The sequence below is a fragment of the Rana temporaria genome, chromosome 7 (assembly GCF_905171775.1).
Source record: "Rana temporaria chromosome 7, aRanTem1.1, whole genome shotgun sequence".
NCBI lineage: Eukaryota > Metazoa > Chordata > Amphibia > Anura > Ranidae > Rana > Rana temporaria.
The window spans coordinates 120281808-120308710 of NC_053495.1; positions in this window are offsets into that span (position 1 = coordinate 120281808).

A 26903-nucleotide genomic window follows, 5' to 3' on the forward strand; every position below is an offset into this window, starting at 1 on the left:
AAAAAATACTTCACATAGGAAATACAAGAATTATCTGTCATTAAAAACTTTGCAATTGACTTCATTTCTGCACAGATGGTTATAGATAACTGAATATATACAGACATATTATCTGCCTCTATCTTCCCATCTTTCCTGCCAGTGATTCCTCTCTCTCTCTCTTTTAATTCTTCTGACTTACTTTCTACTTTGGGACAAGCTCTGTTTAAAGTCCTTTCTCCTTCCAGAGCACACACAGTCACGGCTGGCTTAGCTCTGCCTAATTAAATAGCTTTAGAATAATGGTATTTTATAATGATAGCTTTATAAAAACCCTCAGCGGCTCTATGTTTAAGCAGAAAGAGAGAAGCATCCCTCCCCCAGGGAAATCACAGCAGGAGCTTCTACATCTCAGGCCAACTGCTTCGTTATGTAAGGTGGCATAATTGTTACAGGTTTTATTAGAATTCAAATGTTGCACTAGCCCTATTGTGTCCTTAGGTGACAGTTATTTCATTTTCAGCCATTACCAAAAATGGTACCTTTCAAGGTCAATTAGAACTGTCCAATCTGGCTTCATGTATCTGAGTAATTGATAGGGTCTACATGGCATAAGCTAAACACAGAAAGTTTTGCAGATTACAAAATATGGTATGTGTAGAGCGGTGTGTTAGTGATAGGCAAAGCAGTGTATGCTTTTTGAAAATGGAGAGCAGTGTGGCCTTTGTAATATACACTATCATGCTTCCAACATAGAGATCCTGTTATTCCTGTTGACTTGGTTTTGGGCTTCCCCTAGTCACCAAAGTCATATTAGTGAATGGACTTGTTTATTCGTGTTTTTTTACCTCTATGGGGCCTCTATACCTATGAAACCTCTCTACAGGAAAAAAGGAGCATCATGGGAAGTACACGCTCCATTTTGAAAAGCATATGCAAATGAAGTGCATCTGTAGAAGCCCAACCACCATGTTTCAGTGCACATGGAGAAACAAACACCTATTTTGCCACTTCCTGGCAGCATCACTGTTGAGCGTTGGACCTGCACCAACTCTGTGTATAGTATTATATGTATTTTGAATACATTACCTTATTTCTCCCACATTTCATCCCATTCTGTTTTCTCAATAAAACTTCAAGATTTGTACATATGGTTTGATTTTATTGAAGGATAACAGGATTTATCTGCATGACAATTAGCACAAATGCCACCTGGTAATCTTTGGCAAGGACAGAATAGTGAAATGGCTGCAAGTGGGATACAGGGCAGTGACCACACAAAGGCCTGCTTCCCTGTAAGTGCAGACAGTCTCTACACTGTCAAACACCTCCACCAAGCAACATTTCTGGCATCTTCATACAAGACAAGGTCTCTAGTTTTTGTTTTTTTCTAAACTTTCATCAACAAGAAAAGCTTTCAACGTTGCCTGTGTAAAAGCTGAAGCAGCAAAGTACAGGCAGCCTATTCTAAACAAGAAATGTCAATCAAAAAGTGAAAATATAATTAAAGTCTGAGAAAGCACAGTTCGAGGCTGAGGAAATCCAGAAAGGACCTGAAAAAACACAGCATGAGGCATCTCAAGAAATGCAAAAAGCCTTCCTAGAAGCAAGCAGAGATAGAGAAGAAGCTACTGTAGAGTGAAGATAGACCCCCCCCCCCCAGCCCCCATGACAATGAACACAATGAATGTGGTAATAATGTCCAATAACTAAACCCCAAGATTCCCTACAATGCACTTTAGACTACTGCTATCAACACTCAAAACCAAGCAGCCACAAAGACTATGCTGAGGAGATGAACCAAAGATGCTACACGGCACCACTGCAAGTTAGCAACAAGACTTAGGTCTGCAAACAACAGAACTCAAATCAAAATGACACCACACAAAATGAGCTTAACACACACAATGGGCCTGATTTACCAAGCCTTTACTCCATGACTCATGGAGTAAAAGCAGGAGTAGCAGCCGTTTGGCCATTTACTAAAGAAATACGCTGCTAGTGCAGTGTATTTCCCTAGTTACTAATGTGCTCCGTGCGCCCAGGAGAGGGTGCATTGTGCACCAGTACAGACCTGGCGCACGGCACATTAAACTGTAAATTGCGGGGGTTTGGGCGGGAGTTTATTAGGGGGGGAGGTGGGGGGATGCAGGGGAAGTGAAGTGACATGTGTTTTAAAGTGTTTGGCGGGCCGAATTGAAAGGGAAAGTGTTTTTTGAAAACAGATCCCCGTACGCTTGCACAGTGCGCCTGAACCTCGGGAGGTTCATTTGCATACTGGGCATGCGCAGAGAGAAAAGTCAGGGATTCCCGTGCGCCTTGTCAGTACGCCGTGAAAATCTTGGTAAATACCAAGCGGCGTACCCGTGATTGCGCTGCGTGACGCGGCGCACGGGAATCTCCGAGCTGTTTTCAGCCCTGAAGGGGAACTCGGCGCCAAATTTCAAACTTGAAATCGGCGCGGGACCCCCTTCAGGGCTACATTAGGCTCTTAGGCTTGGTCCGGAACGTGAGGGGTTAAACCCGCGCCGATTCGGCGCGGGGGTCCCCCCCAGATCCAAACCAAGCCCTCATCCCAAGCATGCAGTCTGGCCCGGACAGGAATGGGGGAGGGGACGAGCGAGCGGCCCCCCCCTCCTGAGCCGTACCAGACCGCATGCCCTCAACATGGGGGAGTGTGTGCTGTGGGGGAGGGGGGCACTGCCCCCCCACCCCACAGCACTCTTGCCCCCATGTCGATAGGGACAAGAGCCTCTTCCCGACAACCCTTGCCATTGGTTGTCGGGGTATGCGGGCGGGGCTAATCGGAATCTGCGAGCTCCCTTTAATAATGGGGCCCCCAGATTTCCCGGCCCCCCACCCTATGTGAATGAGTATGGGGTACATCGTACCTCTACCCATTCACATGGGGGAAATGTAAAGTAAAATAAAACACCACACAGAATAAAATATTTTATTAATCTGCTCCGGAGCCCCCCCTTTCTTCTTTAGCTCTCTTAGAAGGGGGGGTTTCTTCTCTCCCGATCTTCCGCCGGGACCCTGGGCTTCGGTGATTTCTGCCGGGGGAGGGCGCCATCCCTCGGTCCTCTCCGGAGCCTTCCGCCGGATGCCCCCACCCCATTTAAGCTCTTTTTCATTAGGGAGGGGCATCCGGACTTCGGGGTCTTCTGCCGGGGGATGGCGCCTATCCCCCGGTCTTTCCGGTGCCTTCCGCCAGGGTTCCGGTCTTCCTGGTCTTCTGCCGGGGGTGCGCCAACTCCCCGGTCTTTTCTCTTCTGTCTTCTCTGCTCCCTCTTCTGCCTGGCTCCCCCGCGGAGCCAGGGCTTTCTTCCGTCTTCTTTCTTCTCTCTTCCTTCTTCTGCCTGTCTCCTCCGGGAGCACAGGGCTTGTCTCCGCTGTCTTCTTCCTTCTCTTCCATTGGATGTTGACACGACGAGGTTCCGCGCTGGAATGCCGTCTGAGCAGTGGGCATGGACTTATATAGGGCAATGCCACCATGTGACCTCAACCCATGTGACATCACATTCCCATCATGCCCAGGGAATGTGATGTCACATGGGTTGAGGTCACATGGTGGCATTACCCTATATAAGTCCATGCCCGCCACTGACACGGCGTGTCAGCGCGGAACCACGTCGTGTCAACATCGAATGGAAGAGAAGGAAGAAGACAGCGGAGACAAGCCCTGTGCTCCCGGAGGAGACAGGCAGAAGAAGGAAGAGAGAAGAAAGAAGACGGAAGAAAGCCCTGGCTCCGCGGGGGAGCCAGGCAGAAGAGGGAGCAGAGAAGACAGAAGAGAAAAGACCGGGGAGTTGGCGCACCCCCGGCAGAAGACCAGGAAGACCGGAACCCTGGCGGAAGGCACCGGAAAGACCGGGGGATAGGCGCCATCCCCCGGCAGAAGACCCCGAAGTCCGGATGCCCCTCCCTAATGAAAAAGAGCTTAAATGGGGTGGGGGCATCCGGCGGAAGGCTCCGGAGAGGACCGAGGGATGGCGCCCTCCCCCGGCAGAAATCACCGAAGCCCAGGGTCCCGGCGGAAGATCGGGAGAGAAGAAACCCCCCCTTCTAAGAGAGCTAAAGAAGAAAGGGGGGGCTCCGGAGCAGATTAATAAAATATTTTATTCTGTGTGGTGTGTTTTTGTTACTTTACATTTCCCCCATGTGAATGGGTAGAGGTACGATGTACCCCATACTCATTCACATAGGGTGGGGGGCCGGAATCTGGGGACCCCTTTATTAAAGGGGTCTCTCAGATTCTGATAAGCTCTCCGCCCGCATACCCCGACAACCAACGGCAAGGGTTGTCGGGAAGAGGCTCTTGTCCCTATCGACATGGGGGCAAGAGTGCTTTGGGGTGGGGGGGCAGTGCCCCCCTCCCCCACAGCACACACTCCCCCATGTTGAGGGCATGTGGTCTGGTATGGCTCAGGAGGGAGGGGGGCGCTCGCTCGTCCCCACCCCCATTCCTGTCTGACCAGACTGCGTGCCTGGGATAAGTGCTTGGTTTGGATCTTGGGGGGGACCCCACGCTATTTTTTTTTGCACGGGTTTAACCCCTTATGTTCCAGACCAAGCCTAAGAGCCTGGTATGCACCTGGAGGGAACCCACCTTATTTTTTTTTGGGGGGGTCTGGAGTTCCCCTTCATGAACAGCGATCTGTCATTTACACATGTCAGTCCCCCCCCCCTACAGTTAGAACACACCCAGGGAACATATTTAACCCCTCCCTTGCACCTAGTGTTAACCCCTTCCCTGCCAGTGGCATTTTTTGAGTAAGCAATGCATTTTTTACAGCACTGATCGCTAGAAAAATGCCAATGGTTCCAAAAAAGTGTTCGATGTGTCCGCCATAATGTCGCAGTACCGATAAAAATCGCTGATCGCCCCAATAACTAGTTAAAACAACCAAAAAAAACAATTTGTAGACGCTATAACTTTTGCAAAAACCAAACACTAAACGCTATTTGCGATTTTTTGGAACCAAAAAGATGTAGAATACGTATCGGCCTAAACTGAGGGTTTTTTTAGTTTTTTCAATATATATTTTTGGGGATATTTATTATAGCAAAAAGTAAAACTAATTTTTACATATGTGGGCGGGACTTACGCAAGTCCCGCCCACATATATAAACATCGTTCAAACCACACATGTGAGGTATTGACGCGTGCGTTAGAGCGAGAGCAATACTTTTACCACTAGACCTTCTTTGTAACTATAAACTGGTAACCTGGAAAAAAAAGAAAAAGGTCGCCTATGGGGATATTCACGGAATTCATTTTGGCCCCATTGCAGGAGTGTTTCCAATAGTAAAGCGTGACATGTAAGGTATCTATTTACTCGGTGTAACATCATCTTTCACATTATCCCCAAAAATTGGGCTCACTTTTGTGTTTTGTTAATTTTTAACCACTTGAGCCCGGACCATATTTCTGGTCAATGACCGGGCAAGTTTTTGTGATTCGGCACGGCGTCGCTTTAACTGACAATTGCGCAGTCGTGCGACGTGGCTCCCAAACAAAATTGGCAACTTTTTTTTCACACAAATAGATTATTAAATGTGCGTGTTTACTTCTGTCTTTAACACCTCCCCTTCAGGCTGGAAAGCATCAGATCAGGGGAAACCAAAAAAAAAAAGCTCTCATTCCATTGCAGCTTGGTTCCTACATGTGTGATGAACTGAGCATGCTCAAACACTTAGAAAAAAAATATCCTTTCTTTTTAAAAGGTGAAAAACACTCATTGGATGCTCATAGAGCGTGGTTTGGATTAATTGCAGGTGTGCCCAATTACAAGCTCACCCAAACTAGAGACTGCAATTTGGTCATGTGATTTCAATTGCTTCATTACTAGCACTGTTATAAAAAGCTTGGATCGATCAGTCCTCAGCTGCCCTCAGAAGGGGCAGGCTGGCAGAAATGCTGTTGCTAAACACAAATGTGGTTTGTTGCATGGGTTTTGTTTTATTTTGCCAATGGTTTTGGTTTATTTTTAAATGATGTTCACTTTGATGTATTTGTCTATGTGGCCTTATTTTATGAAAAATGTGTAAAGCTATGGTTATTTAGAATTTTGAAATGTATTTTTGTTTGTTTGTCTTTTTTTGCTTTCCTTGTTTTGTTGACCAATAAAAATTACTTTAAAATTGTTAAGTTTGTCTTTTGTTACTTTTTCATGCTACATATGTTGACAGCTGCAGCTGAACTAGGTTTGGGCCTAACAAATTATGTGTGATTTTTGTCTAAGCTTCTTTCCTGGTGTGTAATCATGAAATGTTTGCCATGTTTATTCTCCCTGACTTTAAAGACAAAAACTGGTAAGTATTTTATTTATTCTGCAGTGGTCCTCAGCCCTCAAGTACCCCCGACAGGACATGTTTTGGGGATTTCTCTTATCAAGAATTGCTGTCCAGACTGTATTTTAAAGCACATGTGCAAGATGAAGGAAAACCTGCAAACATGGCCTGTGGGGGGGGGGTTTGCTATTGGTGGACAGGCTTGACGTGCTGATTTACAGCACTGTGCTTAAATCTAGCGCAAGGCAATCCTATTCAAATTGTGGGTGTTTGAGGGAAGCCAAGTGAGTGTTAGAACCCCTGCTTTGTGTTTTTTTATTTTTGTGTTGAGCTTTGTGTCCCTTTTCTTAAAATTGGCTTCACTTCCTGTCACACAGCTGAACAGGAAGTGAGGTTAAAACCCTACCAGTGTCATTTCTTGGGGACACAGGTCAATCTAACTAGTGTCCCCATTAAGCAAATTGCACTCCAGCACTGCTGTGTACACCCCAAATCATGGGTCTTCAAACTACGGCCCTCCAGTTGTTCAGGAACTACAATTCCCATCATGCCTAGTCATGTCTGTGAATGTCAGTGCATTACAAGGCCTCATGGGATGTGTAGTTCTAAAACAGCTGGAGGGCCGTAGTTTGAGGATCCCTGCCCCAAATGATTATTTAGTTTGGGGTTTAGTAAAGGCAAAGCCACTCTGCAGTACAAGCATAGTTGCTGAAAATCAGAGAGGAAGCACTGATGGTTTTAACATCCAATCCTGTAGAAGCAAAGTTGTTTTGTTTTCTTTCTTCCTTGCTTTGCACTTGTAGTGCAAAGTGGATTTGCCTTTAGTCAATGGACCCCAAAGTCCAAGATCCCTAATAATTTGGGGTGTACACAGCAAAATGCTAGAGTGCAATTTACATAATGGGAAACTATTTAGCTTGATCTCTGTGTCCCCAAGAAAAGATTTTAGTAAGGTTTTACCCTCACTTCCTGTTTGGCTATGTGACAGGAAGTGAATGAATTAGAAAGGGTGAAGACACCTCACAAATGTTGTCACTATCAGGGGTGCAGACATCCCCAAAAAATGAGCAGATAATACTTATTTGCAAATTAATAACGCACACATTCCTACATATTAGCAACGCTCTATCCTGGCCTATTGGCATGGTTATATTTTTTGGGGCTCTCAATAAAACTCTATGAAATTTGTGCTTAAACTAGAACCAGGGGTGGACTGACAACTCATGTGGCCCCTGGGCAATAGAAGATTATGGGGCCCCTCTGGCTTACAGATGACCACCACGCCAGGAGGTAGTGCAGAGGCGGGCAGCTAAAATCTTGGGATATTCACATTAAAAGCATGTCATTTTCGGACATATCAGGGACAGATCTAAAAAAAACACAGATTTTTACATACTGTCCCTGGTTTTACTGAGCCTGGCAACCCGGATGGGGCCCCCTAGTGGCATGGGGCCCTTGGGCAGTGCCCGAGTGACTCAATGGTCAGTCCGCCCCTGACAAGAACTATAATCAACAAGTTTTATTTTCTTTAATTTTGGATAGAGTGAGGGAGTGTTATAGGCCCTGTCAGTTTATTTTGTATTATCTGTGTCCAATTGGGGAGATTTGCCTTCACTTCCTGCCCCATAGCCAAACAGGGAGTGAGAGAAAAACTATGCAAATTAACCACTTCCCGCCCAGCCTATGGCCGATTTACGTCCGGGAAGTGGTTACACAATCCTGACAGGATGTCCTGCAGGATTTCATGCCGCACGCGCCTGTGGGGGCACGCAGTGCGGCGATCGGTGATGCGGGGTGTCAGTCTGATCTCAGTAAAGAGTCTCTCATGGAGACGGAGACTCTTTACCACGTGATCAGCCGTGTCCAATCACGGCTGATCACGATGTAAACAGGAAGAGCCATCGATGGCTCTTCCTCACTCGCGTCTGACAGACGCGAGTATAGGAGAGCCGATCGGCGGCTCTCCTGACAGGGGGCGTTCGCGCTGATTGTTTATCAGCGCAGCCCCCCCTCGGATCACCACACTGGACCACCAGGGATGCCCACCCTGGACCACCAGGGTGTGCAAAAACAAAAAAAATATAGAACAAAAAAACAAAAAGCAATAAAAAATAAGAAAAAAGATGCCAATCAGTGCCCACAAATGGGCACTGACTGGGAAAATCAGTGCCACCCCACAGTGTCCATCAGTGCCACCCCACAGTGCCCATCCATGCACAGTGCCCACCTATCAGTGCCCACCTGTGCCACCCATAAGTATCCATCAGTGCCACCCATAAGTGCTGCCCATCTGTGCCGCCCATGAGTGCCCATCAGTGCCGCCTATGAGTGCCCATCAGTGCCGCATAGCAGCGCCGCCAATCAATGCCACCTCATCTGTGCCGTCAGTACTACCTCATCGATGTCCATCAGTGCCATCTCATCGGTGCCCATCAGTGCCGCCATATCAGTGCCCGTAATTGAAAGAGAAAAACTTATTTACAAAAAAATTAACCTAAAAAAATAAAAACTTTTTTTTGTTTCAAAATTTGCAGTCTTTTTTTAGTTGTTGCGCAAAAAAAAAAAACGCAGAGGTGATCAAATAACAACAAAAGAAAGCTCTATTTGTGGGGGAAAAAGGACGCCAATTTTGTTTGGGTACAGTGTTGTATGACCGCGCAATTGCCATTCAAAGTGCGACAGTGTTGAAAGCTGAAAATTGGCTTGGCGGGAAGGTGCGTAAGTGCCTGGTATGGAAGTGGTTAAGGGAATCCAGTGCCCCCCCAGAACTAGTGTGTGGGTCCCCTGAAAATTACTGGGCGGGGTTATACAAAAACAGGGTGTGATCTTGACAGGAAGGGGTGGGTCATTTTTCTATTAGGAGGTGCAGATATGTAGTCAGGCCTAGGGCAGAACCAAACCTAAATATACTACTGCATATTAGGGCTTATTTAGACCGGAACCGATTTACAGCGTGTTTTTATATTGTGGGAGGAAACCCACGCAGGCACAGGGAGAACATGCAAACTCCATGCAGATGCTGTCACGGGCGGGATTCGAACCAACGACTCTTTTGCTGCTAGGTCAAAGTGCTATACACTACACCACTGTGGTGAACGAACACGATTGCAGCTGAAAGCATGAGAACTTTTATTTTTTTTTTCAATACCATGCTTTCCAGCCTTATTGACCCCGCCTCTCTCCATAAAGAGGACCTGTCACACACTAGTCCTATTACAAGGGATGTTTACATTCCTTGTAATAGGAAGAAAACTGATCATTTTTTTTTATTTTTTTATTTCAGTGTAAAACATTATAAAACTAAATAAAAATAAATAAGAAAACCCCCAAAAAAATTTTTAAAGCGCCCCGTCCCGACGAGCTCGCGCACAGAAGCAAACGCATACGCGAGTAGCGCCCGCATATGAAAACGGTATTCAAACCACACAAGTGAGGTATCGCCGCGATCGTTAGAGTGAGAGCAATAATTCTAGCCCTAGACCTACTCTGCAACTCAAAAAATGCAACCTGTAGAATTTTTTAAACGTCGCCTATCGAGATTTTTAAAGGGTAAAAGTTTGATGCCATGCCACGAGCGGGCGCAATTTTTAAGCGTGACATGTTGCGTATCATTTTACTCGGCGTAACATTATCTTTCACAATATATAAAAAAATTGGGCAAAATGTATTGTTGTCTTATTTTTTAATTCAAAAAAGTGATTTTTATCCAAAAAAAGTGCGCTTGTAAGACCGCTGCGCAAATACGGTGTGACAAAAAGTATTGCAATGACTGCCATTTTATTCCCTAGGATGTCTGCTAAAAAAAAATATATAATGTTTGGGGGTTCTGATTAATTTTCTAGCCAAAAAATTGTGATTTTCACATGAAGGAGAGAAGTGCCAGAATTAACCCGGTGGGCAAGTGGTTAAAGTACTCATGGCTATAAAGAATAGAGTCATTGCTCATTAAAAAAAAAAAAAAAAAAAGGGGGTCCCTCCAAATTAAATTACCAGGCCCTTCAGGTCTGGAATGGATATTAAGGGGAACCCCGCCGTAAAAACCCCCCCAAAAAATGGCGTGGGGTCCCCCCAAATATCCATACCAGACCCTTCAGGTCTGGTGTGGATTTTAAGGGGAACTCCACCCCAAATTGAAAAAAAAAATGGCGTGGAGTCCCCCTAAAAATCCACACCAGACCCTTATCCGAGCACGTTGACCTGGCCGGCCGCAGAAAAGAGGGGGGGACAGAGTGCGGCCCCCCCTCTCTCCTGAACCGCACCAGGCCACATGCCCTCAACATGGGGAGGATGTCCCCATGTTGATGGGGACAAGGGTCTCATCCCCACAACCCTTGCCCGGTGGTTGTGGGGGTATGCGGGCGGGAGGTTTATCAGAATCTGGAAGACCCCTTTAACAAAGGGGACCCCCAGATCCTGACCCCCCCCCTGTGTGAAATGGTAATGGGGTACATTGTACCTCTACCATTTCACCCCAAAAAAAATGTCAAAGTGTTAAAAATGACAGTAGCCGGTTTTTGACAAATCTTTTAATAAAATCTTCTTTTCTTCTTTCCTTCGGGTTTCTTCCGCTGCTTCTTTCTTCTCGTTCACATCTTGCCCGACGTGTTCTTCTATCTTCTCCGTCCGTCCTTCAGCCTTCTGGTCCCGCATCTTGCCCGTTGTCTTGTCCTGTCTCCTCCTCGTCCGCATCTTGGGTCTTCTGCGGTGTTCTTCTAGTCCCCGGACCCAGCGTTTGAATTTGATTTGGCCGCCGTTTTCCCGCTCCTGGGACCCGCCCCCCTCTGACGCCACAAGTAAACTCCTTAGAAGGTCATGTGCGTCAGAGGGGGGCGGGGTCGCAGAGCGTCACACAGCGGGGGAATTCAATTTCAATCGCGCCGCCCGGAGAAGAAGTTCCCGCCGTGTCACACTCATGTGACCCCGCCCCCCTCTGACGCCACAAGTAAACTCCTTAGAAGGTCATGTGCGTCAGAGGGGGGCGGGGTCACATGAGTGTGACACGGCGGGAACTTCTTCTCCGGGCGGCGCGATTGAAATTGAATTCCCCCGCTGTGTGACGCTCTGCGACCCCGCCCCCCTCTGACGCACATGACCTTCTAAGGAGTTTACTTGTGGCGTCAGAGGGGGGCGGGTCCCAGGAGCGGGAAAACGGCGGCCAAATCAAATTCAAACGCTGGGTCCGGGGACTAGAAGAACACCGCAGAAGACCCAAGATGCGGACGAGGAGGCGGACGGAGAAGAAGACAGGACAAGACAACGGGCAAGATGCGGGACCAGAAGGCTGAAGGACGGACGGAGAAGATAGAAGAACACGTCGGGCAAGATGTGAACGAGAAGAAAGAAGCAGCGGAAGAAACCCGAAGGAAAGAAGAAAAGAAGATTTTATTAAAAGATTTGTCAAAAACCGGCTACTGTCATTTTTAACACTTTGACATTTTTTTTGGGGTGAAATGGTAGAGGTACAATGTACCCCATTACCATTTCACACAGGGGGGGGGTCAGGATCTGGGGGTCCCCTTTGTTAAAGGGGTCTTCCAGATTCTGATAAACCTCCCGCCCGCATACCCCCACAACCACCGGGCAAGGGTTGTGGGGATGAGACCCTTGTCCCCATCAACATGGGGACATCCTCCCCATGTTGAGGGCATGTGGCCTGGTGCGGTTCAGGAGAGAGGGGGGGCCGCACTCTGTCCCCCCCTCTTTTCTGCGGCCGGCCAGGTCAACGTGCTCGGATAAGGGTCTGGTGTGGATTTTTAGGGGGACTCCACGCCATTTTTTTTTTCAATTTGGGGTGGAGTTCCCCTTAAAATCCACACCAGACCTGAAGGGTCTGGAATGGATATTTGCCGGGAACCGCACGTCTTTTTTTTTTTTGGTTTTTACGGCGGGGTTCCCCTTAATATCCATTCCAGACCTGAAGGGCCTGGTAATTTAATTTGGGGGAACCCCTACACATTTTTTTGTTTGTTTTATGAATGAATCCCTTTAGAATTGTCAGAGCCGACAATTCATTATAGCCGCGTGTGAATTTTTAAATGACTTTTTTCCTTCTGAATGTCACTTTGTGCAGGGGGAGTTCTAAGTGCGGGAAAAATGCGCTATTTCACATGCTGACATTACACCCCCCCTAGGTACGAAATTTAAAGGAATATTTCACTTTTATTGTTTCACTTTAAGAATTATTAATTTCACTGCTCCCGAAAAAACGGCCGTTTTAAAAAATAAAAAAAGCATTGATACATGTTCCCTGGGGCAGGACTGAGGTCCCCAAACACTTTTTAGGACAAAACTTGCAGATTAGCCTTTAAAATGAACACTTTTGATTTCTCCCATAGACTTCTATAGGGAGTTCGGCGCGGCTTTACATATTAGTTTCAATGCGCCGGCTGCTACGCTGGTTTATGCGCCCAATTAAGCCTCCACCCGGAGTACTAATTAACGCATGAACCAGCGCAGCGCACAGAGCATAGTAAATCAGGCCCAATATACCTAAGCAAATTATCTTCAAGGATCATCCGTCATACAAGAGTGGTAGGACATAGACCTTCTTAAACCAGAGTATCTATAAAGGTATGATAACACACCAACTAGCAATGCAGCATAGTCAACAATAACCAAAGGGCGATTGATTCTGCCACATTATTTGCACTGTACCTAAAGAACTATTTTTTTTTTAACAATAATCCTGAAGACTACAGAGCCTGAGGGCCTTTCTTCCAAAATGCAATTAAAGACATAGGGGCAGATCCACAGACAGAGTACGCCGGCGTATCTACTGATACACCGGCGTACTTTCAAATTACCCGCGTTGTATCTTTGGTTTGAATCCTCAAACCATGATACGACGGCATCTGGGTTAGATCCGACAGGTGTACGTCCTCGTACGCCTTTCCGATCTAAGATGCAATACTTCGGCGTCCGCTGGGTAGCGCTCACGTCGTTTTCCCGCGTCGGGTATGCAAATTAGCTATTTCCGTCGATCCACGAACGTACGAGCGGACGGTGCATTTTTTTATGGCGTCTCTGGTCGGCTTTTTCCGGCATATAGTTAAAGCTGGTATTTTGCGGCATATAGTTAGACTTGCCAAGTTAAGTATGGCCGTTGTTCCCGCGTCAAAATTTTTTTTTTTTTTTTTTGCGTAAGTCGTCCGTGAATCAGGATGGACGTAATTCACGTCTAAGTTAAAAAAATTATGTCGTTGCGACGTCATTTAGCGCAATGCACAGCGGGAAATTTAGAAATGGAGCATGCGCAGTTAATTTGGCGCGGGGACACGCTTCATTTAAATGAAACACGCCCCCTAATCGCCGATTTGAATTCCGCCACCAGAGATACACTACGCCGCCGTAACTTACGGCGCAAAATCTTTAAGGATTCGAAATTACGCCAGGTAAGGTACGGTGGCGTAGCGTATCTCTGATACGCTGCGCCAATATATTTCTATGTGGATCTGGCCCATAGGGTTGTCATACAGTGAAGAAATAGACCTCATAAATCAAATATTATAGAAATTGTTCTGCTGAGCATGCAAAATAATGAAGAACAATCATCATTAACTACACAGAGACTGGCCTAAAAATTATCTGGGAAGAACTTGATAAGTGTTATGGTTCAGCAGACACTATAGAAAGTGCACTATAACAAGGCAAATCAGAAAATTAGGGAACTAAGTGACTCGCTAATGGAGCTCCAGGTAGCCACATCTGAAGGGTATTTACAAGGACTCCCGGCGAAAAAAAAAAAAACATGTTCTCTTTTTTTCCCTGCAGTTTTCCTGTTGGGAAAACTGCGATGGAGCATACACATGGCAGGGATTCCTGGTCAAAAGCTCTCCTGGCAGTTTTCCTGCCGGGAAAACCGATAGTGTGTACAAGGCATTCAAGGTTTATGTTTAGGTGCACTGTTTAAGTGTCTCTGCCTTTCTGTTTCCTCATCAACTAATCAACTGACCTGCTCTATGATAAAGTCATCCGTTTTTGTCAAATCAGACAGTAATTGGAAAAAACTACATGAGTTCCCCCCTTAGTCCATTACCAGGCCCTTTGGGTCTGGTATGACTATTAAGGGGAACCCCAAACCAAAATTAAAAAAAAAAATGTGTGGGGGCAACCCCAAATTCCATATCAAGCCATTAAGGTCTGGTATAGATTTTAAGAGGAACCCCTGCACCAAAAAAAAAATGGCGTGGGGTTCCCCCCAAAAATCCATACCAAACCCTTATCCGAGCACGCAACCTGGCAGGCTGAAGGAAAAAAAGGGGGGGTGAGAGAGCGCCCCCTCCTGAACTGTACCAGGCCACATGCCCTCAACATGGGGAGTGTCACGTACCTGGTAGGAGTCTGATATGATGAGGTTGGCCTTCCTTGTATCTCCTATCCAAGCCCCACTGAAAGTGGAACAGATGGTGGCTAAGGACAGGAGGAACATGAGTGCCTGAGAATGTTGCTTGCAGAACTTGCAGTGGGAGTTGTAGGCTCGGTGGCACCAGCAGGATAGCAAGTGAAGAAATGGAATGGAACTCAGAAGATCAGCGGATGTTAAAGAGGAACTCCAACCAACTTGCAGATTCAGGCTTGGAGGCTTGTCAGTACTCCCTGTGGTCAGGAGACAGGAGAGCACTGGACCCAAGGGAGCTGAGGTGATAGAGAGCCAGCACAGGTTCCCAGAGGCAGTGTTAGAGCCGGGCAGATGATGGAAGCGTGGAGATAGCCGGGTTCGGTAACAAGCTGGCTGCAGAGTACAAGGCATAAGCAGGAGCAAGGTCAGGTGAAGGCTGGAGTCAGGAACCAGTAATCAAGTATATCAGAGTCCAGAAGCAGAGTCAGAGGAAGCCGGGATCAGTAATGGGTATCAAGCAGGTAACAAGCAGGGTTCAGAGGATCAGGACACAGCTGAAGACCAGCCAGCAAGGGTCTGGGGTTAGTGCACTTTCTTAAATAGGCTGTCTGGCGCCAATTGGGACGCGCTCATGCGTGTGCATGGTGTCCGCCGTGAACGCGCATGCTCATTGGTGCATCCAGGCAACTGTGGGTGCCCATGCGCACGAGTGTGCATCGGGCAGAAACTAGTAGTTCTCTTACAGGGAGGATGTCCCCCATGTTGATGGGGACAAGGGCCTCATCCCACAACCCTTGCCCGATGGTTGTGGGGGTCTGCGGGCAGGGGGCTTATCGGAATCTGGAAGCCCCCTTTATCAAAGGGGAACTCCAGATCCCACCCCCCCATGTGAATTGGTAACAAAAAAAGTGTCAAAATGTTAAAAAACACAGGACAGTTTGGGACAAGTCCTTTATTAAAAATAAATAAATAAATAAAAAGTTCCAACGATCTAATCCAGTCTCGAGCAATATGGAAAAAAAACACTCGAGACTGGATTACATCGTTGGAACCTTTTTTTTTCTTTTAATAAAGGTCCCAAACTGTCTCCTGTGGTTTTTAACATTTTGACACTTTTTTTGTGAAATGGTAGGGGTACAGTGTACCCCGTTACCAATTCACATGGGGGGGCTGGGATCCCTTTGTTAAAGGGGGCATCAAGATTCCGATAAGACCCCAGCCTCAGACCCTCACAACCACTGGGCAAGGGTTGTGGGAATGAGGCCCTCGTCCCCATCAACATGGGGACATCCTCCCCATGTTGAGGGCATGTGGCCTGGTACGGTTCAGGAGAGGGGGGGGCCGCACTCTGATCCCCCCCTCTTTTCTGCGTCTGGCCAGGTTAAGGTGCTCGGATAAGGGTCTGGTTTGGATTTTTGGGGGGAACCCCACGCCATTTTTTTTTAAATGGCGCAGGGTTCCCCTTAATATCCATACCAGACCTGAAGGGCTTGATATGAATTTTGGGGGGAACCCCAAGCATTTTTTTTTAATTTTGGTTTGGGATACCCCTTAACCACTTCCTTACCGCGTCATTGTGAAATGACGGTGGCAGGAACCCCTCCTCGATCCAGGAGGACGTCATATGACGTCCTGGGCTTTCCGGGTGGATATCTGAATGATGCCTTTTTTCACCGATTTCATGCTTTCCAGCCTGGAGGAGAGATGTGCGGTCTAATTGACCTCACATCTCTCCATAAAGAGGACCTGTCACACACATTCCTATTACAAGGGATGTTTACATTCCTTGTAATAGGAATAAAAGTGATAATAAAAAAAATTAAATAAAAAAAAAAGTGTAAAAAAAAAAATATGTAAAAAAAAAAAAAAGAAATAAAAAATATTTTTTTTAACGCCCCTGTCCCCAGTAGCTCGCGCGCAGAAGCGAACGCTCACGCAAGTCCCGCCGACATATGTAAACGCCGTTAAAACCACATATGTGAGGTATCGCTGCGTGCGTTAGAGTGCCAGCGACAATTCTAGCACTAGATCTCCTCTGTAAATCTAAACTGGTAACCTGTAAAAAAATTCAAAGCGTTGCCTATGGAGATTTTTAAGTACCAAAGTTTGGTGCCATTCCTTGAGTGTGCGCAATTTTAAAGCGTGACATGTTAGGTATCTATTTACTCGGTGAAACATCATCTTTCATATTTTACAAAAAAATTGGGCTAAGTTTACTGTTTTGTTATTTTTTTAATTCATGAAACAATTTTTTTCCAAAAAAAAGGCGTTTGAAAAATTATTGCGCAAATGGCGTGCAAGATAAAACGTTTCAATGACTGTCGTTTTATTCCCTAGGGTGTCTGCTAAAAAAACATATATAATGTTTGGGGGTTCTGTGTAATTTTCTAGCAAAAAAAATATGATTTGTACATGTAGGAAAGAAGTGCCAGAATAGGCCTGGTATGGATGTGTGTATAACTGCCCTGTATGGAAGTGGTTAATATTCATACCAGACCCAAAGGGCATGGTAATGGACTATGGAGAATCCATGCTGTTTTTTTTTCAATTACTTTTATCTGTTTAACTTTAAGCATTATTAAAATCACTGCTCCCGAAAATACTGCAGTTTTTAAATCTTTTTTTGCATTGATATTTTTCCCCTGGGGCAGGACCCAGGTCCCCAAACACTTTTTATGACAATAACTTGCATATTAATCTTTAAAATTAGCACTTTTGATTCCTCCCATAGGTTTTGAAAGGGTGTTCAGCAGCTTTTCGAATTTGCCACGAACACCCCAAATTGTTCGCTGTTCGGCGAACGAGCCAACAGCCAATGTTCGAGTCAAACTCATGGTCGACTCAAACATAAAGCTCATCCCTAATCACAAATAATGGCTTGGTCATAAAGGGGAGTATATCTTCCAGAGATGAAGTGGTTAAGGCCATCACAGAGGACAACGGGGCTCCGATTAGATCTGGAGGAAAATAAATGTACTCTCCAAATACGTAAAGGTTTCTTCACATGTATATTTATTCCCCTTTATTTGTTAAACTAGGTGAACTTTTTTCAACCAGACTAACTATGTAACTATAAAATATAGTGCATAATACTGTGGTCTACAAGGTACCAATGTGGCTAAACAGTGAGAAGTGAATTAGTCCAGGACTCAATAAAATAGTTTAGGAGAACCTCTAGTTGTACAGGTAAGTTAGGCTGTCCATACATGGAACACATCTCTTTCCTGCAACCACGGGTTGAAACACAGACAGTGTTGATGCAAGAATCCCTCCTGCTGGCCTATTGTCTTCTCTCGGCGGGGGGGAACAGTGATTATTGCTAGACGCTATAGCAGTTGTTAGTGATAAGTGTAGTTAAAACCTGGCATGCTGGTTGTATCCAAGTTGACTGATCGTATCTGCATAGAATTATAATATGTGTAACAGCTGTTTGGCATGAGAACTCACCAAGCGATCCTCCACAAACCCTTAGGCCTGGTTCACACTGGTACGATTTGAGATGCGATTTGAGATGTCAAATCGCATCTTAAATTGACGGCATTTGCTGGCAATTGTCGGCAATGGCACCGTCCTAATCGGTGCGATGCCGCATCTGCGGCGCTGCACCGATTTCAAAAAGTAGTTCCTGTACTACTTTTTGCGATTTCGGGACTAAATCGTGGCCGAAATCGGGACTGCCAGCGGGAGTTAAATCGTGCGAGTTCAGCTGAACTCGCACAGCTTCACTCTCGCAGCTCCGTGTGCTTAAAGACAGAACTTAGGACATTGGATATTCAGAAAACCTAAGAAGGTTTAAAAAAATCTGGATATTTGTGACCAGAACAATTGCAGCCACAGGACATGGTAAAAGTCTGCCTACTGACCACAGTGTCTAAAACAGTGTGGAGCTTGTCTAAGATGATTTTTTTTGTTGGTTTTTGGTGATATAACTTAACCACTTCAATACAGGGCATTTTCGTTCCCTTTCTGCCCAGACCAATTTTTAGTTTTCAGCGCTGTCGCAATTTGAATGACAATTGCGCGGTCATGCAACACTGTACCCAAATGAAATCTTTATGTTTTTTCCCCACAAAGAGAGCTTTTGTTTCGTGGTATTTGATCACCTCTGTGGTTTTTATTTTTTCCCCTTTAAACAAAAGAAGAGCGACAATTTTGAAAAAAACACAATATTTTTAACTTTTTGATTTAATAAATATCACAATTTAAAAAAAAAATGTCCTCAGTTTAGGCCGATACGTATTCTTCTACATATTTTTGGTAAAAAAAAAATCACGCAGAAGTTATATAGCCGGATTCAGGTAGGGGCGCGTATCTTTAAGGCGGCACATCGTATCGTATTTACGCTACACCACCTTAAGTCAGAGAGGCAAGTACTGTATTCACAAAGTACTTGCCTCCTAACTTACGGCAGCGTAGCGTAAATGGGGCCGGCGTAAGCGCGCCTAATTCAAATGAGGATGGGGGCGTGTTTTATGTTAATTACTCGTGACCTGACATGTTTGACGTTTTTTTACGAACGGCGCATGCGCCGTATGTGTACATATCCCAGTGTGCATTGCTCCAAAGTACACCACAAGGACGTATTGGTTCCGACATGAACGTAAATTACGTCCAGCCCTATTCACGGACGACTTACGCAAACAACGTAAAATTTTCAAATTTCGCCGGCCATATTTAACATTGACTATGCCTCCTAGGGGGCAGCTTTATCTTTACGTGGCGTATCTCTTACGGAAACGGCGTATCTTTACTGCGACGGGCGCACGTAGGTTCGTGAATCGGCGTATCTAGTCATTCACATATTCTACGCCAAACTCAACGGAAGCGCCACCTAGTGGCCAGCCTGAAAATTACACTTTAAGATACGACGGTGTAGGAGACTTACGCCGCTCGTATATTAGCCTAATTTAAGCGTATCTGGTTTCCAGAATACGCTTAAATTAACGCCGGCGTCGATTCAGAGTTACAACGGCGTATCTACTGATACGCCGGCGTAACTCTCTATGAATCTGGTTAATAGCATTTACAAAATAGGGGATAGATAGATTTATGCCATTCTTATTTATTTTTATCTTTTTACTAGTAATGGCGGCGATCTGCGATTTTTATTGTGACCGTGACATTGCGACGGACATATCAGACACTTTTGACATGTTTTTGGGATCATTCACATTTATACAGCGATTAGTGCTATAAAATTGCACTGGTTACTGTGTAAATGTTACTTTCAGGGAAGGGGTTAACACTAGGGGGCGTTCAAAGGGTTAAATATATTCCCTAGGGAGTGATTCTAACTGTAGGGGGAGGGGACTCACAAGGGGAGGAGACTGATTTGTGTTCCTCTGTACTGGGAACACACATCAGTCTCCTCTCCTCTGACAAGACGTGAATCTGTGTGTTTACACACACAGATCCATGGTCCTGCTGTGAAACGTGCACCGCGCACGTGCATCGCGCACGTGCACCGGGTCCTGAGCAATGCGGCGGGCGCGTCCGCCCCCTAGCCACCCGGGAAGCCCAGGATGTCATATGACGTCCACCCGGAGGGATGAAAGATCCAAAGAGTGGCAGAAGATTGTTTTCTACAGATTTAGAAATGGGAGTTTGAACAATAATACCAAGATATTTAAATAGATCTACCACTTTTAGACCTGAATTAGGGTGTATGTTGGTGACAGTTTCTGGATCTAAGGGTAAAAAAAAGGAATTTCTCCCAATTGATCTTAAAGCCTGAAAACCTTCCAAAAGTCTCCAACAGATGGGAAAGGAAGAAATCGGCCTCCTCTAATTATTCCTTTTTTTCTCCTTAGTGTCAGGCCTCAAATGGACCCAAATGGACCCTACCTCTCTCCTTTCCTCACCTTCCCGCTTTCCTTTCTCAGTTGCCTTGTCACTTGGAAGTCACAACAATCCAGGTTATGATGGTCATCACTTTCCAAGTGTTAGTAATTCCTTTTTTGAAATTTTGTTAACTGCTACACTGCTGTTTTCTCTATATCACCAATATGATGGTCATCACTTTCCATGTTTTAGTAGTTCCTGTTTTTAAATTGATTGTTAACTGCTACACTGCTGTTTTCTCCCATATCACCTATCAAGGGCTAATGGTTATTGTCTCTATTTTCACCCTGGGATCTCCCTATTAGATTGTTCAATTTCTGTCTGTAACGTCTATTACTGTTGTTCTACACTGTAGTTTTACTGATCAATGTTAATATACTAGACCCTCTGTACTCCAAGTACTTTTCACTTTGTTAAAATGCTGTGTGATTATATGTGAATCGTGTGGGCTCCATCTTTTAACAACATTCTTTAACAACACATCATCTATCACCCAACTCCTGAGGAACCAAGAGTGCCAAACATGTTGAGTTCAGACTATATCAATTGAGCATCAAATAACCATATATTTGTTTCTGTATTGGTATTATTGTATTACCACATTATTTTGGCTCTGGATTCGGCTTCATTATGGGCAGGATTCATGTTGCTAATTTAGTGCGGTATACTGTACTATTTGTATCACATTTTATGATGTTTGTCTTAGTAAAAGAATGATTTAACCTTCATAAGTGTGTATCTAATTAATTGAGGGGTCTCACCTTTAAAGTACCATCACTCATTATTTTCTTGCAAATATGATCATTAGTTTGGGATGCAGTATGATGTCCTAGCCTCAGTGGGACCCTTAGTCTTGTATCTTTGTGAAAATCAATAAAAAAGAAATAAAAAGGAATATAATCTTAGAGACAATAAGAAAACAACCCTTTTCTTTATCAAAATGACCCATTGCGAGTAGATGGCTGTCTTAGGGAAGCAAAATGAGAAAGACTGATAGCTGCAAATAAATTAGTTGCCTCAAGGTCTTGTCATCAAAACTAGAGGGGCTATGGGAGAATAAGAAATGTTAATGTTTGTGGAGAAAAAAAGAAGCAACGTTGTTTCTCTAAACTCATTGTAGCGCCCTGGTCCTGTTGAACCTGTTGGGGGTCTGAGCTGTTATTTGGGGAGAGATACTTAAGGGGCAGACGTCATTGGTGCGGGGGCTGTAGTCTGTCAGCGCCTCGTGGCCCGCCTGTCCTGAGGTGCGTGTTCTGAATCCTAGTTCCGGGACTACGTTGGTCCGGGGCTGCGGCTTTGCCTGAAGGCCCAGTTGTCTGGCTGGGGCCTGCGCTGCAAAGGTGATCCTGTGCTGTCCTTCCTGTGGGAGGAAGCCACCTGATGAAGGAAGCCAGGGGAGGACCTATCCCTTAGCAGTTTTGCTTATTTGTAATGCAGTATTAAATATGATTTGAATGTCTTTATCCCTTATTTTTCTCCAGTTGCACCCTGCCTTGTGTTCTCAATAAAGCTTCAAGATTCATATTTATAGGGGTTTATCTGCATGTTAAGCTGCACATAGGCCACCAAAATGTGTAGGGAGGACAGAACATATGATACACACAATGGAGTCAAAAACGTTTCACTTGGAAATGTCAACAAAAGGAAGTTTTAATGTCCAAGGGACATTGTTGGATGATTGGAGTGAACACAGCAACATGGAAAACGGCAACAAACTTTTTGATGGGTAGAGCAGTGTGGACACTTGGTGATTGGCACATACCCCACTCTGTGTGTTCTACAGTGTGCATTCATAGTAAAGAGGAATAAGGACCTTCATAGCAGTATCTGTGGGTATTATTTTAGTGAAAGGGATTTGAAAGTATTAAAAATGACTTCTTAAAATTGCAGTAATAAGTAAAAGCTTATACTAGATTTTATTGAAACATTGGTTTACATATGGTATAAAGTATAACTAAGGGCAAACTTTTTTTTTTTTTAGATAGATAGAAAGGAAAGTAATTAGAATACATGTCAAGCTTTTATTGTTGTCTGTGCCCTTTTTAAGGAAATCACCTACTATGTGTTCTGTTTACCGTTATCACAGAGAACAAAAATCACATTTTTGGGTTGTCATCTAAACAGAAATAAACAGAAAAACTTCACATGGGGACACTAGTTTTGGTGACTCTGGTGACAACAATGCATTAAATTACTTTGGAGGGCTATTAACTGCTCTAACCAAATGTTTTAATCTTCTAACCCTGCTAAAAATAAAATAAGGAATTGTGTGGCATTGTGCATAAATGCCCTGTTGCATGCAAAATTACTCTCCAAAAGTTGAACTGCTGAAACAATTATAGAAGATGCTTACCTTTAGCACAGAGAAATACATATCAATGTCTGCACAGTTCTACTTTCCGAGTATAAATATCCATGAAGTTTTTTTTTTAGAAGTGTTTTATTTCTTTATTTAGTAGTTGGAGTTTTATGTCACTTTCTGCCTGTGGCAAAACCCTGAACATGTGGGAGAGATGCAGTAATTTATACTGTCTGTCAAAGCTGACTTTTTCCGTATGTTTGCAGAGGCCATGTCTCATAGTCAATTCCATCACTGCATTTTTGCAGTATTTATCTCATCTGCCACAAGAATTCAGTTAAGGGTGCTTTTATAATAGGAAAGCAAGTCTATAACCGGTATGTATCTTTAACATATATGGGTAGACTGATTGTTGTAATATTGATTATGCTCTCATTTACATACATTGATAATATTTCCTAAAGTACAGTATATTATTTATCCTATATTAAATACGTTCCACCTACAACTATAATACATGATTTATGAACTGATTTGCTTTCAATCAGATGCGTAACAGGTTGCACACATTGTTCACTCTTTTGCACAGACAGAAATTCCAGTTAACAAGTAAACTTAATTAGTGAGCTGTTTTATTAAAATAAGGGATTATGGCTTGAACAGAATTCACTTGCCATTTGAGAGAAGATATTAGGGACCATGAAACACAGTGGTCTGACTTTTCACAATAAAGGATTTAGAAACAATGAGAAATGAGGAGAATGAGGATTTCAGCAGCCTTAGGGCTTATTCACATCAGTAGCCAGTATGCTCTGTATGGAGCGGTGCCGATTTGCCAGAATCGATACACCGCACTGTTTATTACATTTTTTTTATTAGAACTTAGGGTTAGTAGCATGTGATGTTTCATTCAGTTCTAATCTTTGCATGGACAATGCAATGCAGTGGTTTCTGTTACAACATGCTGCGTTGGTGTATGAAATTACTTCATAACAGACAAGGCAAATTGCTTTGTCTTTGCATTGGGACTGCCCAATGCAAATGGTGTAAATGAGCCCTTAGAACAGCAGTGTATCCAAACGCTATGAATGTCAGAAATTAAAACTAGATCTGTGCTACAGTTGAGTCAGTTTACTACATACATATACAGTATCTGGCAAAAGTGAGTCCACCCCTCACATTTTTTGTAAATATTTTATTATACCCTTTCATGTGACAACACTAAAGAAATTACACTTTGTTACAATGTAAAGTAGTGAATGTACAGCCTGTATAACAGTGTAAATTTGTCGCCCCCTCAAAATAACTCAACACACAGCCAATAATATCTGGCAACTAAAGTGAGTACACACCAAAGTGAAAATGTCCACATTGGGCTCAATTTGACATTTTCCCTCTTCCCGGTGTCATGTGACCGGTGTGTTAAATTTGGTTTTATTGCTCTCACTCTCTCATACTAGTCACTGGTAGTTCAACATGGCACCTAATAGCAAAAAACTCCCTCAGGATCTGAAAATAAGAATTGTTGCTCTACATAAAGATGGCCCAGGCTATAAGAAGATTATCAAGACCCTGAAACTGAGCTTCAGCACAGTGGCTAAGACCATACAGTGGTTTAACTAGACAGGTTCCACTCAGAACAGGCCTCGCCATGGTCGACCAAAGCAGTTAAGTGCACGTGCTCAGCATCATATCCAGAGGATGTCTTTGGGAAATAGACATATAGTGCTGCCAGCATTGCTGCAGAGGTTGAAAGGGTGGGGGGTCAGCCTATCAGTGCTCAGACCCTACGTCGCACACTGCATCAAATTGGTCTCTGTGACTGTCATCCCAGAAGGAAGCCTCTTCTAAAGATTATGCACAAGAAAACCTTGCAAACAGTTTGCTGAAGACAAGCAGACTAAGGACATGGATTACTGGAACCATGTCCAGTGGTCTGATGAGACCAAGATAAACGTATTTGGTTCAGATGGTGTCAAGTGTGTGTGGTTGCAACCAAGTGAGGAGTACAAAGACAAGTGTGTCCTGCCTACAATCAAGCATGGTGGTGGGAGTGTCATGGTCTGGGGCTGCATGAGTGCTGCAGGCACTGGGGAGCTACAGTTTATTGAGGGAACCATGAATGCCAACATGAACTGTGACATACTGAAGCAGAGCATGATCCCCTCCCTTTGGAGACTGGGCTGCAGGGCAGGATTCCAACATGATAATGACCCTAAACACAACTCCAAGATGACCACTGCCTTGCTAAAGAAGCTGGAGGTAAAGGTGATGGACTGGCAAAGCATGTCTCCAGACTTAAACCCTATTGAGCATCTGTGGGGAATTCTCAAATGGAAGGTGGAGGAATGCAAGGTGTCTAACATCCACCAACTCTGTGATGTCATCATGGAGGAGTGGAAGAGGACTTCAGTGGCAACCTGTGAAGCTCTAGTCAATTCCATGCCCAAGAGGGTTAAGGCAGTGCTGATAAAATAATGGGGACCCTACAAAATATTAACACATTAGGCTCAATTTGGAAATGTTTTAACTTAGAGGTGACCTCACTTTTGTTGCTAGCGGCTTAGACATTAATGTCTGTGTGTTGAGATATTTTGAGGGGACAGCAATTTACACTATTATACAAGCTGTTCACTCACTACTTTACAGTGTAATTTCTTCATTGTTGTCACATGAAAAGATAGAATAAAATATTTACAAAAATGTGAGGGGTGAACTCACTTTTGTGAGATACTATACATATTACGGTATACACATAAATATTCTCGAAAAATCCAGTGCCTCTAAATAGATAGCCACAACCAGAGGGTTGATGAGGATGAGGGCTTTAATTAGGTCTTGTGAGAGTCTTCCATCTTGCTGCACATCCCTGTCTCTCTCTCACCAATGTCCATTTTTCGTTTGACTGGGAGGGCAGTTTCTAGGTACACAGTTATACTGTAAACCACTCTTAATGTCAACTGAGTTCTCAGTTTAGGATCTGCTCATTGTTTTACCTTGAAGTAAAATGTTCTAGTTACATAGTTAGCCTGGTTGAAAAGAGACACAAGTTCATCTACAGTAGTTTAACCAATAAAAGAGAAAAAAAAATTGCAATCCTATATACACAATCCTATACACACAGTTGAGCAACAGGAAGGCAAAAAACAAAAAAAAACAAAGCATGATCCAATTTGCTCCAGCAGGGGAAATAATTCCTTCCTGTCCTCCAAGGGGCAATCAGATATTCCCTGGATAAACTTTACCTATAAATGTTAGTATCCAGTTATATTATGTTAATTTAGGAAAGTAGAACCGTATATACTTTGATGACACAAAGAAATTGATGTGATCAATTAAAAACTGTTTGGGAAAGATTCTTTACCCTTTTAACATCACTTTTGTAAAAAGCTGTTCTTCAGTCTTAACAAAAAAATAATTCAACTGCTGACACTCACCTTTTCAAAGATTCAGCGCCATCCTCACCCGAGGTGGTTCTTTACTGGTCTTCAGGTCCCCGGTGCCAGCTTGTTTACTAAAAGAAGCTGGCTGTAACTCCTTGTGGTATCACACCCGGCTTTCCACTGCACATGCTACTGCAGGGGAAAATATTAAATTCTGATTCCCAAGAGGCAATCTGATATTCCCTGGATCATCTTTGCCTATAAATGTTAGTGTCCAGCTATAATATGTACATTTAGGAAAGAATCCAGGTATTTTTTAAAGTAATCTACTGAGCTGGACAGAACCAGATCTTGAGGGAGTTTATTAAGGAGAACCCTGAACCAAAATGAAAAAAATAATTGCGTGGGGGTCCCCCCAAATTCCATACCAGGCCCTTCAGGTCTGGGATGGATATTAGGGGAACCCTGCACCAAATAAAAAAAAATAAAGATTGCGTTGGGGTCCCCCCCAAAAATTCATATAAGACCCTTAGCACTTTTGATTTCTCCCATAGACTTTTAAAGGGTGTTCCGTGGCTTTCGAATTTTCCACGAACACCCCAAATTGTTCGCTATTCGGCGAACAGGCAAACACCCGATGTTCCAGTCAAACTTACGTTCATCTCGAACATCAAGCTCATCCCTACTGAAGACATGCTTGGCCAGTCCATCACCTTTACCCTCAGCTTCTTTAGCAAGGCCGTGGTCGTCTTGGAGGTGTGTTTTA